The sequence below is a fragment of the Macrotis lagotis genome, chromosome 2 (genome assembly GCF_037893015.1).
Source record: "Macrotis lagotis isolate mMagLag1 chromosome 2, bilby.v1.9.chrom.fasta, whole genome shotgun sequence".
Taxonomy (NCBI): Eukaryota; Metazoa; Chordata; class Mammalia; order Peramelemorphia; family Peramelidae; genus Macrotis; species Macrotis lagotis.
Genome location: NC_133659.1, coordinates 140,688,060 through 140,706,057, shown reverse-complemented (window position 1 = coordinate 140,706,057; position 17,998 = coordinate 140,688,060). Strand labels below are relative to the sequence as shown.

At 35.6% G+C, this 17,998-nt stretch overlaps 1 protein-coding gene across 2 annotated transcripts in view; it reads right to left on the bottom strand.

Moving 5' to 3' along the window:
- The window catches only part of GREM2 (gremlin 2, DAN family BMP antagonist), a 128,019-nt gene extending 110,424 nt beyond the window's left edge, over positions 1-17,595 (bottom strand). The window contains exons 1-2 of one of the 2 annotated variants that reach the window (XM_074222918.1): positions 17,295-17,595; positions 7,561-7,653 (exon numbers count right to left, since the gene is read on the bottom strand). The gene's annotated coding sequence lies outside the window, so the exon portion shown is untranslated. The remainder of the gene's footprint in view (positions 1-7,560; positions 7,654-17,294) is intronic. The other variant, XM_074222917.1, reaches the window with a different exon arrangement.
- Between the last annotated feature and the right edge of the window lie 403 nt (positions 17,596-17,998).

Sequence of the window (17,998 nt, the reverse complement as noted above, 5' to 3'; positions counted from 1 at the left end):
TTTTCTGAGCTCTGTTTGTCAGAGGTAGGATTCTGAGTCAGGAGACAATAAAATCAGGGGAATATTTCAGATGCCACAAGTTAGGTTTACTTGTTCTTTTAGAAACTAGAAATAAACCATAGCAAAAAATATCCGCTCTGTTAAAGAGAAGATGAAGAAGATTGATTTATACAGCCCAACCTCAGGTATTCCAAAAGTTTTAGTGCAGTTTAAGCTATTAAAATTTTGAAATATCTTGTCTCTTTTTTCCCCTGGAGCAACATATGCTCTATTCCCTACCAAGAAAATCTGTCGTTCAAATTTTCATTTTTGACTTATAATCAAGATTGATATCCTTTAGTAAAAAAAATTGGTTAACAATAATATATAAACATATATATATATATATATATATATATATATATATATATGAAACCTATAATAAGAAATTGCTTTCCATTTTTAGAGAAGGGGAAGATCAGGGAGGGGACAAATTTGGAACTCAATTATTTTTAGGCTTTTATTTTGCAAGGCAAATGGGGTTAACTGGCTTACCCAAGGCCACACAGCTAGGTAATTATTAAGTGTCCGAGACCAGATTTGGACCCAGCTTCTCCTGACTCCAGGGCTAGTGCTTTATCCACTGCACCACCTAACCACCCCCAGAACTCAATTATTTTTGAGTTAAATGGCTAGGAAAAAATGAAATACTATTTTAAAATAATAAAAAACTAAAAAAATTAAGATAACAAGGAAAACTATCATCTCTCCAACCAATCTAAAGAACAATAGATTGGTAAAAAAGAGCACAGGCTCCTATCCATACTAATGATTTGTCCTTTGGTCTGTTTTCCCATCTCTAAAGGTGAAGGTTGGAGAGAAGTGAACTATAATGATTTCAAAATCCCCATCCTGTTTAAAAATTCTATAACTTTGTCCACTAATTCAGTTGATTTTCTGATCAGCCAATTGCCAAAATGAACACTTTTTGATTGAGTTGATCATTTGGCATTTGGCATTCAATCAGATCACTAGTACCGCAATCCAAACCAGCAGCTCTAAAAGCTCAAAACAGCAGATGGTCAGAATTTTAAATTTTTAGATATTAACTCAATTAGCTTTCTTTTGAGAAACAAAATGAATGAAAGTGTGATATGTAAGATTTTAATTTCCACTGATGCTTTTTTTTTTGGTGCTATATAAAAGTATAATCCCTCCTATTAATGACTTTTTTGGTCACCAAAAGATTTCTCTGGAGTGTTGAAGTTTGAGTATACAACCTCAAATGACCTCTCTATCTTTGAGCTTTGCAGTCAGAGGTGGTTAGATTTAGCATGCGGCATTGATAATCTGAAAAAATGTTCAATCTCTTTGAAAGTGGAACTTTGTATCAGTCCAAGAATAATCATTTATAGCAATACCACCTGCCAAAAAATGTGGGTGTATATTATCCTCAAGACGGTAGTCAGTGTTTTTACATCAAAAAATTGTTTTCCTTCTCCATGTACCAATTCACATGGTCCCTATTCAAACATCATTCTTAGACTACTCAGTTCTCATGCTACATTGAGGACAACAGTTAGAATCCTCAGTTCTAACTCAAGATAAAGGGAACTTTTTATGAGGTGTTAGTATTAGTTTGGAGTTTTATCTTCCATGAGCCAGCTACCAAAAAAATCAGTGGCACATAAACTTCAGCTGATTTATAACAGCAAACTTTAACTAGAAGCCATGGCATAAGGTTTTTCTGCTTTGAAAACATACTGACTGGCCTATGCTTCTTTTCTATACCTATTTGTCTCTTTCTAATGACAGGATCCCTGAGATAAATTGTCAGTAGAATAGAGCATCTTCCTGAATATGCAGCAAACATACCTAGAATGATTCAGTCAACAAATCATTCACTAATTACTTATAAATGCCTATTATATCCTTTCCAACTTAAAAAATGACTTTGTAATGACTTTGAAAGGTCAGTATGTTTTTTTAAAAAGTACCTCCATTTTACAGATGTGGAAAATGAGGTTCTGAGAAGTTATTCTTGCAGTCATACAACTAGTAAATGTTGGAGTCAGAAATGGAACATGATTCTTGTGATTCCAAGACCAGTGCTTCTTCCAGTAGACCTGGTACAAAGTGGCTTGGAATTAGGTTATACTGCTTCCACAAAGGAGAGGTGAGCATTTTTCCTACAGGGAAAGCCATGAGTCAAAGACTCCATTTTCCTGGGGAGCTAAAATTATTGACTTGTTCACACAAGTCAATGGTTGGGGCTGTGAAGTGAGTGTAAGGTCCATTCCTCAATGCATAAGTATGTTAGGGATTAGAATAGGTTAAAAAATGCTCCAAGTCACTAACTAGCTAAATGCAAATTAAAAAAACTCCAGATTGGTAAATTTGACAAAAAAAATGATCAATTTTGCATGGACTATGAGAAGACAAGAACATTGATGCAGTGTTGGAGGAGTTGTGAATGGGTCTAATCATTCAGGAAAGCAATTTGGAAAAATGCCCCCAAAGGTTGAAAACAGTGGATGCTGTTTGATCCAGGGCATTCCCCCCACTAGATTAGATTACTTAAGCACCAGTGTCTGCTTCCTTATAAGCAACTTACAAACATTACTTTATATTTCACTAAAATATAAGTAATGTATAATAGAGAATTGAGCATAGAAGAGGAAAAGTGGGAGTAGAAACACATATTGTTCTTGGTCTCAGACCTTGCCTTGGTCTAACCATGGTCGACTGATTGGTCCAGTAGATAAAGTCTGGGTCAGGAAGACCTGAGTTCAAATTAAGTTTTAGACTATTACTAGCTGTATAACCCTAGACAAGTCACTTAACCTTTGTTTGCCTCAGGTTTCTTAACAGTAAATGCTGTATTAATAACCTAGCTCCCAGGGTTGAGAGGATCAAGTGAGATAGGATTTGTAAAGCCCTTATTAGCACAATATCAGTATGCAGGAGGTGCTTAATAGTTGCTTGCTCTGTTCTTCTCCACCAGCCATAGCAGTACCTGGGAGTACAAGATAGGATATATAATTCATCATATTTATCACAGAATATAGGCATGAGAAAGATGGCAACAAAATTGTCTAAACAGAGGCTTAAAAGTATTTCTATGCATGGATTTAAATGAACCTGACCTTTGCCTAATAGACTTAGATGAAAACAACAAATAATAAAGTCAGAATGAATGAAAAACATAAGAGCATTTGTTTTGTGTGACCTGCTTGTCTAGCCAACATGTACACTTACTGAATAGACTTTCATTTTGACTTATTTCTATTGGCTTTCTTTTGGTCATGTCTGAGTATAATAGAATAATACTCAACTAAGAGTAAAGAGACTCATATTATCAATTTTGCATGTTACCTTAAAAAAATTGCTTAAATATTTATCTTCTGTTTCTTTACTGTTTCCCCCAATCTATCACTTTCAGATCTACTTCATAATATTTTCATACAAGAGAAACATGGTTAAAAGAGAACTGGAAAGTACTTTGGCAATCAAATAAATCTGCTCATCCCGCCCCCCAGCTTTTTGTAATAGTGACAACTGAAGTTTAGAATGATTTCTAGAATCATTGATTTAGAGTTGAATTGGACTTCAAAGTCTATCTAGAGCAACCCCCTCCTTTTACAAATAAAGAAGTTAAGACTCAGAGAAGTTATGTAACTTGCCCATGGTCACACAGTTAGGACCAGCTGCATTTTCAACCCAGAGCTTCCAGACTCACAGACAGCTAGGTGTTAGTGGGCTTGGAATCAGGAAGATTCATCTTCATGAACTCAAATCTAGCCTCACACACCTCCTAACTATTTGACTCTGGGCAAGTCAATTAACCAGGTTTGCTTCAGTTTCCTCAACTGTAAAACAGTTTGAGAAGGAAACAGAAAAAAATTCTTTGCCAAGAAAACCCTAAATGGGATAACAAAGAATCAAACATATCTGAAAACAACTGAAGTTAATTCCAAGTTCAACACTCTATCCACTATTCCACACTAACATAACAACTAAGACTAGTACCCTAACTTTTGCCCAGGTTTGGCATTCTATAAACCATACTTTTTTGCAAAGTCAACCTGAAAATAGAGATGTCATTCATTCAACAAATAGTTGAGGACTCACCATATGTAAAACACTGATATTTAGAGAGATAATGCACATAATATGTATGAAATATATGACAACTTATGTTAAAACACATGTTAGTGATAATAATAATTTCTAGGGAAGTTAAGTGGAAGGAGAAATAAATCTTTAATTAGGCAATAAGGAAAAACTTCATTGAGAGGGAAGCAATTAATAGGTTAATAGGATTGGGAGCTATTAGGGATTACAGAGATCATAAAGACCATAGATTTAGATCTAGAAAGATTCTCTTCTAGTTCAACTTCCCTCAGAATTGAGGAAACAAAGGCATGGAGAGGTTAAAATATTTACTTCAGGTCACAATCTTCATATGTATACTTTACAAATACAATACTCATACAGAAGAGCTTCACATATTTTCTTGGTTCCTCTGCAAATAAAATCTTCCAGCAGGAACAGAGTGACTACAAATTTCATTACTGTTCAGATGTTCCTTATTCATGATAATTATAGTTAAGTGCTGTCACAAGCTACTGTGAGGGTGTAGGTTACTAGCAAATACCACATAGAGATTTCTGATTGAAAATCTCCCGAGTGACAAGTCAGATGGAGTGAAGGGAAAGAACATTAAAGGGAAAATCAAAATCTTATAAGAAATTTAATCCTTGTTTCCTTGCAGGATGATGTCTGTTATATTCCTACATAGAGAATATAGCCAAAATAAGACCTCTTAGGTTTTATGTTTTATTATACCAGGAATATCATGGGAAAAATGCTGCAGATCAACATAAATCTAAAAAATTTTATAGAGTATATAGTTTTATTACTGTTCATTGCTCTCATAACCATCCATATAAATGCTACCATTCTCATGCTCCCATTCTATTCTACCCTATTGTTTTTGATTATGCCCTTTGGAATTCTTATTCCATTGTTAACAAATAGTTCTGTATATTAGACTTGTACCTTCTCTCCATAAATCATTTTATATACACTCTAATGATTAAGTATATATCATTTCCCTGAAATAGACAATATAAACTCTTTCAGGGAAGGCATAGACTTGCAGAAAAGGTTCTCCACTGATAAAGGAAATTTTCTTAGTTGGAGTTCCATATACCAATGAAAGTATAGATTCAGTCCAAAAAGAAAAGAAAAAGAAAAAAATTTCCAGCATCTCACACAGTTCTTGGAGTATAGTAGATGCCTGACAAAGCTACCTTCTCAATAAAACCAGTTGCTTCACTTAAGTTGACCAAGACAGGAGGGAGTCTGGATCAGTCAACCATTCTGCTCCCATCAGGCCACCTTTAACTCCACATTCACATTGTGGCTTTGCCTATGCCTGCCTACTAGTTTTCTACTACATACTTCTACATAATGCCATAGGTTAATTCCATCCTCATAATGAGAACTTTCCTCATTGATTAACATATTCCTCACCACATCACACCAAACCCATCCCACCTCAGGCTATTATTGCTCAAACTCTATTCTCCATCTCCAGTGACTGTTCTTATTCTTATCCCCTTCAATACAGCTACCCAGACTTTCAATTTTGCTCCATGGAATTCTATAGATAACAAATTTGTTTTCATTTTAAACCTTTCCCTTTCTTGTTCCTTTCATCTCACATTCAGCTAGATCGTTCCTTCTCCTAATTTTACAATCCTCTTGACATTTTTTTCCCCAACATTGGTTGCACTTTACTCATACCACCAACTTGCTGTTCATGGCTAGGGAATCTGAATATTCCTTGTACACAATGTCATTTCTAGGTTTCCCCAATAACCACCATTACTCAGCAACTTCTTTCCTTTTGGAGTTCATAAAATCCATATTGATTATCAAATTGAGATTTTGGTAGCTATTGCCAACCAACATTCTTCTTTCCTCAATGAATTCTGTGCCTCATAGGGTTTTTCTCTCCTCCCTAACTTCTCCTCTTATAATTAAAAGTTCGATAGACATCATAATACCCCCTTAAATACCTTAACCTCTCATTTTTCAATTTACTAATTTCCCCTGTAGCACTATTCTATCTCACTTCAGCAACACACAGGGATGATCTTGCCATCATCCACTAGTAATCCTTTTTAACATTCATGAGTAATGCAAGTCCCTTAGTTAAGTACAATAGTTGGTCATTTTACCTCTCCCTTTGCCTTATAACTCCTAATCCTATTCTTTGTACTCATTGTGACCTTCAATTTCTCTACTCTTCAGTCCTTTCCCAGGCCATCAACCCTGCTATACTTTCCTCCCTTCTCCATCCTGACCCTTTGATGAGCTAGTTCAACTTTACATTGTCTTTTCTCTCTAGATTCTTGCCCTTTTACCCTATCATCAATCTTGCCTTCCCAAAACTCACTCTTGAATTATTTTCCATTACCAGAGTTTTGGTTCCTAGATAAACCAGGTCAAATCAGGATAAAAATCGCAAAATTTTGCTGACTGGGTCCAGTACAAATTTATGTTGCATAATCTCAACTGAGTCCTCATTGCAAAAATCCTTTTACAGTTTCCTGATCTATTTGCTATTCCTCTTACCAAAGCAGTTTTCCCAAAGCTTTTCATTCCTCTTCAAACTTCCCTAAGATTTCCATTCACAATCAAGATCTTTTGTCTCCTATTTTACTTAAAAAGCAATTGTGGTCACTTGCAGACAGGCAAATATAAACAAAACCATTCTTAGTATCACCTCCCCGGAACTCCCTTAATGATTCCTTGATTTCTTACCTACATTATATGAATTCTACTGATACTTTCCAAAAAAAATTGAAATTTGGGACCTAATTAGCCATGTAAAGGAGAACAAAATAACTAATGACTTTTAAAATTACTAAAAGTTTTTAATTCATATATAATGCATACTTTCTTTATAAAATTTTAATTTGGTTGTAAGGACAGTTTTTAAGCATATGCAGCATTACAAGCATTATGGTTGGCTTTGTAGACAATGTTTTAAAGGGAGATTAAATACCTCCTTCCTTCATATAGTCTAAAATGTAATTGACTTAGGCACTGTGGGTTTCACAGTTTGTTCTAAAACTCCAGGGCATCACCAAAACCTTTTCATGTGCAGAAGAGTGAGATGTCTGTGATTTAAGAATATTACATGTTTGAATCCTTCAGCCAAACAAATATTTCAGTCCAGTGGCACATAGTTAAACTGGGGGATCCAGAACTATAATAAACTCAAATATTTATAGTCAGTCCATTAGAGTATATATACAAACAAATAATTATTTAGCACTTTATAATGCTTCGTTCTTAATCCAGTTCTCTTATTTACTTGATATAGGCAAGAGGCTCTACCAATGTACTTCTATAATTTATAGCCTTAAAGAGTTTCACTATATGAATCGGTAACCTGGGAAACTCTTTAAGACTATAAATTACAGGCTATCTGGGCTTCATTAAGAGAGGCAGAATTTCCTAAATTAGAATAGAGTCCCATTTTATTTTTCCCTGATCTTACCATACCTGGAGGATTCAGTTCAGTTTGTACAGTCTGGTGTAGGTGAGCTGGAGAACCTCCAGAAAACAGTCAAAATATTGAAGGAGCAGCAGTTTAGCCTAAAGAAGAGAAGATATGAAGGGAACCTAATGGTTGTCATTACATATTTAATGAATTGCTAGGTAGAAGAGGAAAAGAGGCATTAGGCTTAATGGACAACTTTCTAAAAATTTGATCTCTCAAGAAGTTCCATGAACTGCTTCAGAAGATTGGGGATTCTCACATCACTGTGGGGGGAGAGGGAGAGGAAAAATGAGGAGGATGGTCTTCAAAAATAGGTTGATCACTTGCCAGGCATGTGACAGATATTTCATGTATATATAGGTAGATACTGCAACCCCTTCTAACTTCAAAATTTTGGGGTTATGTTACTAAAATTTGACTGAATCATTTTTTATTGACACATTGATTTTCTCATTGAAATAACTGCTGTGCCCAGCTGCTTAGAGATTGTGTGGATGAAGCCAAAATAAATATAAATAATATTCCTAAGAACGTTTTCAGTTTAAAAAAAGCCATTTCATACACTACGCAAATAGCTTTCAGGAGTATCATGAGGGACGTGGTTTGCTGAGGCTATCTAAAAGCTCTATTTTCTCATGCTATATGTAAGTTCAAAATATCGGTATCTAAAACTATTTCAATTATGTTAGCATTGCATTAGCATTTTGTCTCTCAAGTGGATAGAGTGCATCTAAAATATTTGGAATCTTTAGAGTGGACAAGAAAATGATTTTGACCCTAGAATCATAAGCTAATACTTTCCTAAATGGATTTAATTTTCTTTCCCTAGATCAATCTATCAATGTGAATGAAAATTAACTTAACAAAATTCTGTTCTAAAATAAATTTCCCATTCAAATGGATTTTCATCTAGTGTGCTGTTTCAATTGCTAACAGGGAACTTGCCTAGTAGAACCATCTCCACAACTTTAGATGAATTGAGATATTCATTTGCAGTAAACATCAGCCTTCTCAAGTTACAAAGAGGCTTAAAACATGCTTTTGAATTGAAAAAAAAGAAAGATTTTATGGTTTCAAAAGACAAAGATAGCATGGGCAGACCTACTCTATAAATGCTCTTGTGATATCAATGCAACTATACTCAATTCCATTTGTTTCAGTAAGCACATTTAGCACCTACTAAGAAACTAGTACTTTGTTAGGAGTTGGAGATTAAAAGATAAAAAGCAAGATAGTTTTTGATCTCAAGGAGCTCAAAGTATCTACTGAGGGAAGAAAAGAATTTACAGAAATGGGTAATGGACATAATTTCTGAGATGAGAATGGGGACAAAACACAAATCAAGAAATTATTTGTATATGAAGGGGTTCCCTCACTAAGTCTTGAAGGGAGGAAGGCATTCCTAGGAGTAGAGATGGATGGGGAGAACATTCTAGGTGAGCAGAACAGGCTGAACCTATATAGGCACAGAACCAAGAGATGGAAAAAGTCCACAGAGTCATCTCCAATTCTCTTGATTTTTTTTTTCATTTTACTGGGCTCAGACAACTATGGAAAAGAAAGTGAGATTGACTACTTCAGACAACTCTGTCTCTTTTAAATACAATTTATTCCCAAGTGAAAATGCATTGCCCAATCATTCAGTCAATAAACATTAAATAATCATGTAAGTGCCTACTGTGTGACAAATAAATATAAGGCTAAACCCTGGTGATAGAAAGTTAGGCAAAAGACAGTCCATGCCCTCAAGGATCTCACAATCCTTACAAGAGGAAGAATACAAGTGAATAGCTGTAGAAACAAACTGGAAAATAAGCAAGATACAGTACTAGAATTAAGAATTCCAATCAAAAATAGGATTTGGGATACTAGAAGGAAGGCAGAAAAACTAATAGATGAAGATGAGGAAGGAAAACATTCCAAGTTGGAAGTCAGTCCAAGAAAATGTCCAGAACTGATGTGTGCCACTGGACAAATTACCTACCCTCCCTTGAGATCATTTAATCATTTGAAAATGCATAATCTTATTAACCATGCTATTTATTACTCAGGCCCACTTTAAGGTAAACATGATTAAATATAAATATGAGCCATTATCAGATACAACAAAGACAGTTTTATGTAAATACTCATGACATATATCTGAGTCTTCTCTGCTACTTAAGTCATTCATGATAGTTTTTGTCCTTTGTTTTAGACAAGGAGGCAAACCTTACCTGACTGCTGGAGAAGCCATGTTCTTTATGGTCTTTGTAAAGAAGAGTTTTCCTTCTTTAAAGTAAAGTAAAGATTTCCTCTTACATTCTCCCCAAAACTGGTCCCTAACTTGTGCTCTAACTCCTGACTTAGAGATAACAGAAGGTCTAAGACTGGCTGTTCAACATCCACATATATATATATATATATATATACACATATATGTATATATTTGTACAGTTCTGAGATAATCAAAAATATCAAACCTAAGATGATTAGATCTATGGCATTGTGCCACAGAAGATGCCAAGGGATATAGAAGATACCATCACACATACCACTGGGCAAAAAGGAATGGCTGGGTATACATCCAATTGACTCCTAATCAAAGAGATGAGAGCCAAACCTCTTTACATCTGGGTGCTCACCTCCATAGGTCTAAACTATTCCTTTCCCTAGCCTAGGCCAACATTGAAAAATAAGTCATAGGATTTAAAACTGCAAAGGACCTTCAAGACAATCTTGTCCAAAGGTGGTGAACTCAAATAGAAACAGAGGCCAAAACTGACCCAAGTATTACTGCAGACCACATACTGATTAAGAAAAGCATATACTAACATTATGCTTTATTATAAATGTATATATTTTGTTAAATTTGCTAAATTTATTTTGCTAAGATTACTTTTTAATTTGGTTCCAGTGGAAAGTAGCATTCAAGTGTTTGATAGCTCTGATTGAGTTCAACACCCTCATTTAATGGATACAGAAACTGGGACCTGGAGAATTTACATGATTTATTCAGGCTCATGATTGCTGTAGAAAGAGCATTTCCATGCTTTCAGCTTTAAATCTATGCCCCAAATTGGAAGAACTGAGAGAATACCAGATTCTCTAACTTCATATATCTTATGCCCTTTTCACATTTTCAAATTTTCTTTGGACAGGCAGGGTGCTTCAGGAGATTTCTAAGCATGATATGGCATGTTTGCCCTGTATTGTTTTGTTTTAAACCTCCTTTTTCTTCTTTGGTATTTGAGTGGATGAATATAGTACCTTGCTCAGGGTAGAGATTCAAAAAATACATACACAAATGAATTCCTACTTAAAAAATATTGCACTTATTCTCTAATTCTGCAAAAGGTTGAGATCAGTTTCAGGAGTCATAGAAACAACATCATCAAAAATCATTACAATATGGGTAAATTCTGTAATGCACTAGTTGTGAAACTTGCCAAGTCACAACTTCTCCAAGACTCAATTTCCTCTATCTTCAACTGCAAAAATGGGAATAATACTTGTCTTACCTACTTCAGAGTTTTTGCAAGCATGCTCTGAGAAAACATTCAAAATATTTTGTAAAGATTTAGGTGCTTTGTAAATGTAAGTAATTATAATCAATTGAAGCTTTATGGGGACTGGTAGCTAGTAAGACACCATCATTCAAGGTAACTGCCCATATCAAATTTACATATCTTTCACACTGTTGGGAGCATTAGGCTTGGCCATAAAATACATCATAAAGGGAATCACTTCTCTACAATCAGCTGAGACAGATTCAGAGCAAAAGAAACAAGAAAGAAATATCACTGAAAGGCTACCAAATTTTTATGAGCCTTCAAGCAAAATATCTGACTGACTACCTTCCTTAAAATGCAGTTGTTATGAAATGCAGAAAATATAATGGATTACCTATGGTCAGTATTACAATTGCAAAGAAATAGTGAAAGGCAGCTAATTTTCCACGGATGATAAGATTAGGTTCCTCCCAACCCTTTGGAGTCTCAGTCCTAGCGCCAGGTTGAACAATATTTTTAATGCAGACAATGTTTGTACAAGACAAAGTCAACTTAGCATTTCACATGAGCTAGTCAAGTGTTCCCCAGTTCAGTGTGTGTGTGTGTGTGTGTGTGTGTGTGTGTGTGTGTGTTTTGTTTTTTTTCCTCTTTCCCACTGCTTAAATAAATTATAGGAGACAAGGATTTTAGTTTGGCATTGCTGGTAATCTATAAAATGAATGTCATATTCAAGAGTATTTGTATTCTAGATGTCATGTCCTTCAAAAACTGTTTTCCAAGAGAATTTTTCCATAAGTCACTGTCTTTTCTTTGTTCCTAATTCCCCTGTAGTCTTTATCTAGGAATGTTTTCATAGTATTTTGTACAATGAAATATATTTTCTGGCGAGATTTATGTAATTGATCATAATATTATTATCTTATTTACCTTTTGATTCCTGTCAGTTGGGTGAGTTCTTTCAAAGAGGTTTAATCTTTAAAATTAAATATATTTATCGGAAAGCAATATTGAGAAAAGGAGAGGGGAATTGGTATTTCTGTCTCTGATTGTAGCTGCTCTATTTGCTAAAAATGGGAAGAGAGATGCAGGATCTTTTATGTTCATTGTTACATCTTCTGTTCTTTTGCCCCTCTCCTATTTAAATATTATGTTGTTACTTGATCTTTTGGTGATGTAGGATAAATAACTTACATTTGTCAAAACTCTTAGCACAAATTTTATTTTTTTTTGTCTATTACTAAATTTGGAGGTGAAGGAAAGGGGAGAGCAATCTTCTCATAAAGAAAGGACAATGAGATAGATGAGATAGATCACCTTGTCTTTCCTTCTAGACACTCTGGAACCTTTTCTTTGTCTATGAAAAAGTTCACTGTGTCAATTCAAACATATGTATACACACACACACACACACACACACACACACACACAGAGAAATGCACAGCTTCTAGCAACACAAGTGCAAAAAACAAAGACCACAATATTCTTGGTATTGTTCATTTCACAAAAAAAATCCTCAATCTTCCAGGCCTCTCCGAATTCAGCTCCCCATAAGCTTTTGGAATCTCTCTTATTTTATTTTGCAAATACTCCCTAAGTTCTTTTTTGGGTCAGAAGAAATTCCCATTCTTTCCAGTAGAATCTCTATGGGATTATAAGACTTTCTTCTGTTGAACTATTGAATATTGGGATCTCTTACTCTATAATACCTGAGCTAGAGATGATAGGAGGGGAAACAGTGATATTTCCAAACCTTAGTGCTAACCTACCAGAACAGCAGACTACTTATTGAATAGAGCAACTATCATGTCATGAGCATTAATGATAATTACCCTACATTTCAACTGTGACATTTCTTAGCTAACTGTGGTTTATGACTGATCCAGAAATGTGAAGGCAATTAAAAAAAGAAGAAAATAATCAGTTGGACTATGAGATTATGAGAAGCATAAGAAACTCATATACTTTTTCTGCTCTAATATTAAGATTGGCTATCTATCATCTTTCAGATATTTGGAAATACAACTCCCTACTATTCATACTCTAGTGAAAATATGCTTAGCATTCCTAAAACCACTGTCAAAAACCTGCTTCTAGTTATCCCCAAACTCAATATAACAAAATAAGCAGACTACCCAAGGTACTGGTGACTATCAGAAGTATGAAAACACACTCAGCATGACTTTTGCAAATGTATATTTCACATTGGTCCAATGCCAATAGTGGCACTGGTCCATGGTTGCTGAGATCATCTACCATCAAGGGTCGGCTTAAAAGAAGTTCCTTTTCTTTCCTTTGCCCTTCTCCTTCCTTCTTTCTTTTTATTTTCCCATTAAAACTATATGAAGAAGACAAATAGCAAAGCAGCTGGGAGAGACCAAAGTTAAGTATGTACAAAGCATAAGTAAAACTAACTCTATTTTTAGTGTCTCTCACTTTCCTTTTTCTGGCAGACAAGACTAATACCATTTGGGGAAATAAAAGAAACTTAACTATATTTGACATTAAGGAGCAACAGGGGTATGTTTAATAGGACAGAAGATTGGCTGGAAACAGAGTTCTTCTTTACATTCAATGGCCAACTAGAGAGGCAACTCACTTTTGAGAGTTGGAAGATTGCCCTCTCCTGGTCTTTATGTGTAGGTGTTGTCACAATCAAGTAGTATTTAATTGCCCACCTGTTCATAATGGGTAAAGTCTTTCAATAAAACTTTCCAATTTATAATGCTCCAACTTCCAATGTGATCTTCTTTGTAGGTAATGGGAATTTTTTGTTTGTTTGTTTTGGTTTTTTACATACTCGTTAATCCTTTTACCTCTTGCTTGTAGAGTAGGGATATCTACCATTATGCCATAAATAAGTTGAACATTCTTTATACAACATCCCTCTGTGAATAATTCTCCCTCAACAAATGGACATGGGACATTGCTCTTCAAACAAGTGCTGAAATAAAGTTTGTTTTCAGAATGACACCGATTGGTCAAATGTCAATCAATGGTCCCAGTCCAAAAGGATTTAGTTCACTAGATGGTCGAAATTCTACAAATATTCAAGGTAACCAACAACAGAAAGGAAAATCCATACAACATAAACATGTAACACTTTACAAAATGAACAGTGGGGGCTAAAAATATCTTGAAGAGCGCATACAAGAACCTAGAGTAGTATCACTGACTAGTATACTCTCCATTGGCCCCCAAAGCCATTTAGGAACATTAGAAATGGTTAACATTTATTATAGTAGGAATGGTAAAATGCATTTAGGATCAGAGAATAAGAGCAACAGGTCTAGAGTCAAGAATGTAAATTCAAATCTGATCTTAGACACTTAATAGCTGTGTGACAGTAAGTCACTTCAGCTCCATCCTGCTATAGTTTCCCCAACTGTAAATAAAGGGGCATAGTACCAGTACCTCAGGGTTGTTTTGAGAATAAAGTGAAATAATTATAAAGTGCTTTGCTCAATGTCTTGAGGTGCTTGATACCTACTGATTCTTCTCTTCCATACCCTTCCTTCATAAGATATATTGCACATCTCTAGTGAATGGGAGGGAGAATGCAAATAAGTCCACTTAACAGATCAAGAAAATGAGGTGCAGATAAGGAAGTCTACTATCAAAAGAGTGGAGGAATAAGGAGAGGAGCCCAAGATAATTTACAATTACATTAAACTCTCTCTAATAAAAATAATTTTGTACTCTTCAGTCCTTTTCCCTCCTTTCCCTTCCTGTCACCAGCAAAATTTTTGTCATAATCAACAAACCTAATTTTTAAAGTGTTCCAACAAGGAGAAAATGGATATAAAACAGTTTTCCTGTATGTAGCGGAATGAAAGAGGTTCAACCTTATCTGATCATATAGACAAAACTCCAGAAATCCTCTGGAGTAACTCTGTCTTTGACCAGGTGTCAGTTCTATTCATATCAATAAGAATACCATGCAAAGATTTCGACCTAATGCTCTTTCTTTGTTCCAGTGGTAGAAAGCTGAGGGAGGAAGTGTTTATTTTATAGCAGATTTGAAGGAGTGTACATTGTTTAAACTTTACTTCAATAGCAGTTCAAGGAAGCCTCAAGATTAAGATGTGGCTGACTATGGCATAGAACCGTAGTCAACTCTGTAAATTATCTATCCCAATAGAAAACTAGAAAACTATACAAATAATTCCAAAAATAAAGTAAATTGTGGGTTTTAGGGCTGGAAAGGATCATTTAAATCAACTAGTCCAAACACTTGCCTTAGAAACTTAATGTGTGACCCTGGTGAGGAGGTTGACCTTGATGTCTTCTTCAGTCCCTTCCAACTGTAGATATGTGATTTTATAATTCTAATTTTACAGATGAAGAAAATCTTTCTCAAAAAGATTAATTGATTCATCCAAGGTCACACAGGATAGTTTGGGGTACACAAATTAAAAAATAAAGGCATGTAGTATTTTGTCAGAGTAATTCACTCCTTCTGTGCTGAGTCCTGAATACACTCCAACTTTGCTGCAGTTAGTTATCCAAGACTTTCTAAGTATTTTAGTATGAATTATTAAATATGAAATTAAATTCTACTTACAAGTTAAGAGTATACTATAAGATATATATGATATATATATATATATGAAAAAGTGTTCATTAGATTCAATTGATAGTATTTGATTGGGTCTTAGCAACATTAACTTGCATTGTCGACTGCCTTCTTGTCACTAAGGTTTCTTTTTTAAAAAAAACATCCTTATGACATAGAGATAGTAAAATAATGGACTAATGCTGATAGCACCCCAAAAGAGGATTTACATTCCATCTATTTCTTTTACCCCCCAATGAAAATATATTTTATAGGGGAATTCAGTAAAATTCTTTTATCAAATCAAAATGAGTAGTCATTTAGGGAGGAAAATGGGAATTGTTTCATCAATTTATGTAATAGTTCAGCCTGAGAGAAGTCTTAATATTCAGAATCTAGGTCAAGGTAACAATACAAATTCTTCATCGTGAATGTGCAAAGGCAGATGAAACAAATATCACTATCATCTTTACACAGGCAAATGGGGAGAACACCTGAATTAAGATCTGGCTGAAGCTCTTAACAGATGGGAAATTTGCAGTGAATTAGACTTGCAGGGGTCTGGGAGGGGTCTAGTATGCAAAGTGCTAATTAGACCTCCAGAAGTATTTGACTTGCTACTGCACCTGCTGTAGGAACCATTCTCTGTTAGACTGTGGAATCAGTCCTACCTAATCTGTATTTTTGTCTCCACTGCAGGAGCCACTCTTTCTACAAAGATTCAAAGCAGCTGAGCACGTGTACTTGAGAGTCACTCAAAGCATTCAAAGCAGGCTTTTAACTGAGCTTTCATTCAGCTTGTTCTGTCTTTGACTGAGAAAGGCTGGAGTCAAAAATCCATAGAGGAAAACTAAATTATATAGTCACTTGATTCAAAATGCTGAAAAAATAATTTAGTTATCAAGTAAACTACCAGTACTTTCTTTCTTTCTTTTGACGATCTCCATATCAACCACAGCAAAAGTCATAGATTCTTCTCCTGTTGGTATCAAATCCATCCTTGGTATTTTATTACAAGAAATATATTAATCAAGAATCCTAAACCTCAGCTTGTAAATGTAATCACAGAGCTCCCTGAATTCATTCTACATGGAGATAAGGAATGAATATCTTAAGTTCAAATGTTAAAAATAAAATCAGGTGCAGGGAAGAAGAGGACTGGGAATATAACTTTTAAAAAAATTATCAACTGCTGGAAGAAAGGGAGAACGTTATATGGGTAAAGTTAATGCATCATAACACATCCTGTTCGATTCAAAACCAAACAAGAATCATTCCATTTTCCTCCTTACATCAGGAAAGTTTCATCGGTCTAATAATAACACATAATAAAACCACAGGGAATGCTAAAAAAAAGGTTGCTTTACAGAGGTCAGATAGTGATTTATTTTTTATTGCACATAATTAAAATCTAGGACTTTAATATGCCCCCCAGAAGATCTCTTGACAGCAAAGCCCTTGATTTTATTGGGGGTAGAGAAGACACTGCCAAGTTTGCAGGTCTCTAATTCACACTCCCTGTAAATCTAATAGATGGGTGGCAATTGCATAAAATAGAGAATGAATTGAGAGAGCTAATCTTTGAATTCTATTCTGAAAAGCTAAGGAAAGGCAAAAGACCCTAGCAAAACCTACGAAAAATGTGCTAGAGAGAAGCACGTCCTTGCCAGATGAGTTGTGATGAGCTCCGTACCTGCAAAGCTGTTGGAGTTCTCTGCTCTGCTCCCTTCTCGCTCTCTCTCCCTCCTCTGGAGGTGATATAGTCCAAAGGGGCTCCTAAGTTTGATCTCCTGATGCCGGGTTCAATTCTGCCTCAGCCAGGCTGCAGCAGATGCCCATAAGATAGAGCACAGGCTAAGGGAGCTGGAAATGGGAGATCGTGCCTTCTTTTTCACGGTCTAAGGCTGTCTCCGGCTGCAGATGTGAAAAGGAGCACCGGAGTCTCAGCTCTGACTCCTCTCAGTCACTGCATGGGTATATTATCACAGTCTAGGCTTTCTATTGGCTCTGATCACCAAACAAATCACACCAGCCACCCCCCGCCCCCCTCCCCTCCCTGGTTCACTCAGAGCTTGTTTCTCTTCTTAACCCACAAACATTGCAGCCACACACACTTCAGTCGCTTGCACTGTTTCTTTTTTCCTCCTTCCAGTCTGTGGATTTACAACCTTGTGGTCAACTCTAACATTTTTTTTTAGCAGACTTCCAATCCAAACCTTCTTGTTTATGTAGAGAAATTCTCCCATCGCCTAGCCCACAAAACCACTCGTTTCCCTCAGATCTTCTTCCTCCTTTTGTTGATGGGCTTGCAATGTGAAGAATGCACGAAGAAGGCTGTAGCCCGTTGTGTGACAGATCTGACATTCACACACACACAAACACACACACACACACACT